Consider the following 2,500-nt stretch of genomic DNA (forward strand, 5'->3'; position numbering starts at 1 on the left):
TGCCTTCGTTTCCGGAGAGGGGACGGGAGTAAAACCTTGATCTTTCAATTTCCTTTGGCCTTCGGTCGAGAAGAATGGGGTCAGTTTCTCGGGTTTGGCTACCGTCACTTTGAAGCCATTGCGGATTTTAAAGAGGTGTGTGACTGCCACCTCAGTTAATATGAATATCTTCTGGAGATCCACCTCACAAGAGATGGGCTCTCCAGCCTGTGCCAATTCTATGACATGTCCCATAGCTTGGATGATATGATGGGTTCAGTCTAGCAGGTGCTAATTTAGACAGAACGGGGCAAGGTGGCTTAAGGCGTCAAAAGGAGGGTTCCTACTTGCCTATTCGTTTCCTATAGGAAATTTTCTAGAGTGGCAGTCATGAGATGGTCTGTCAAACCAGTCCCTAGCAAAGGAATGGCAACTCAGTGGCACCGTAAGGCAGGCACGCTAAGGTCCGCCAGACACACCCTCCCCTGCGGGAGTAAAGGTCTGCCCACGTCCGAGCACGAGCTCGAAGATGGGGTCTAGTTCACCAGATGATGCGCAGTGAGTTATCCTAATGCCGAAAAATACGTATAGTAAAGAATAGCTACAGGGCACGAAGCTATTTGCAAGCTATTAGAATCTCGGCAACAACGAAAGGTGTGCGCAAAACAAACAGGGTATCACGCAAGAGTCAATGTCGAGCCTGCTGTGGAGAAGTCAAATCGCTCTCTTTAGCCAGCCATAACAAAACCCTTGGGACCTAGAGGTCCTGAAAGCCTTCATCAACGAGGTGCAGGAGCTTATAGATGACTCCACCCCCATAAATAGGGGCGGAGTCATAGGAAAGTGTAGCACAACAGTTTTTGACGGCGGAAATAAGGCCTCATCATTCACACGAACTCAACAAATCTTAGCATAAATGAGACATCAAACACCGAAAATGTTCTCATGCGATCACCATTTGAGGGGGGGGGGGGCTTCGTGTACGTAAAGTTCCGTTTTTTCTATCAATGTCTTGTCCATCCACTGAAGCCGGTGGGGCGCGTGACACCTTGCGGCGGTAGACAGGGGAGTCCCCGCTCTCATCGAGAGGCTGCGACTTGTCACCGTTTCTCTGCGTTCGCGAAAACCCCCGGGCCTTCCTGGCGGTGCTGCTGGCGATGTCGAGCAGCGCTCAAGGTCTTTAAGAGAGAGGGACCGTATCGCTGATGCGTCCTGACACTATTATTCTATTTCCTTTTAATTAACCTTGTGTCACGTGGGATTATTTCTCTCCACAATAGCGTCTCCTTACCGAGGTTTTTATTCACGAGGTGCGACGTCGAAGGCGAGGGTTTCTACAGGCCGCCCTCACAGGTGAGAGGTCTGCTCGTCAAGCCGGGAGTATTGCCACTCACCAGGTGGGGGGGGGGGGGGGCGTTCGCATACACTGGAGTTGCCACTTTTTCTTTTCTCTCTTTCTTTTTTTCCCTCACACATTCAATTTTCATTATATCTAATTTCGCATGCTTATTTAATTTGCATCATCACTTATTATTACACGAATTATTTCGTTCGTTCTTTATTCTTGTCCTCATTTCCCTTCTTTTGCTCGTGGGTTCGCTAGGATCATTTTGCGCATCACGCTATCCTTTTTTTTCTGTATATCTCATTCAGTTCTTTTAATAACGAAGTCCGGGGTGACTTTCATTCGTGCATATGCGCAAGGATTCACGGACATGGTTGATATTAATTAGCCCTCGATAGTCACACCAGTTATCCATAAAGTACGCGTAAATGAGCAAAGGGGATTCTTGTTTCAACGGTCGTTCCTTCATTTTGTTTTAATTCGTTACATAGCTTTTCGCCCTTTCATATACATACATATATATATTAATAATAATAGTGTGTGTGTGTGTGTGTGTGTGTGTGTGTGTGTGTGTGTGTGTGTGTGTGTGTGTGTGTGTGTGTGTGTGTGTGTGTGTGTGTGTGTGTGTGTGTGTGTGTGTGTGTGTGTGTGTGTGTGTGTGTGTGTGTGTGTGTGTGTGTGTGTGTGTGTGTGTGTGTGTGTATGTATGCGTGTATGCATGTATGCATATGCCTATGTCTATGTATATGTTTATATCTATGTATCTGTTTATGTATAAGTTAGTTACTTCTTCGCTATAATGCCTGAAGTTTTGGTATTCATGCACATCATTTATCACCATCATCATTATCATTAGTATGATAACTATTATTATCATCAATATTATTATCTTTGGATAACGCTTGAAAGTATATCAGTTGGTTCATGATATTGGCTGCACGAAGTCGAATAAAACAATTTGGAACCTGTCGCGACTTTTATTTAGTTTCCTTTGGTATCATTGGAAACACGGCAGATGCAATGCACAAATCACAGAATCTTAAAGTCTGTGTGTATATGAGAGAGATAGAGAGAGAGAGAGAGAGAGAGAGAGAGAGAGAGAGAGAGAGAGAGAGAGAGAGAGAGAGAGAGAGAGAGAGAGAGAGAGAGAGAGAGAGAGAGAATGAGAGAATGTTA

This window comes from Penaeus monodon, chromosome 42 (genome assembly GCF_015228065.2).
Source record: "Penaeus monodon isolate SGIC_2016 chromosome 42, NSTDA_Pmon_1, whole genome shotgun sequence".
In the NCBI taxonomy this organism is placed as follows: domain Eukaryota; kingdom Metazoa; phylum Arthropoda; class Malacostraca; order Decapoda; family Penaeidae; genus Penaeus; species Penaeus monodon.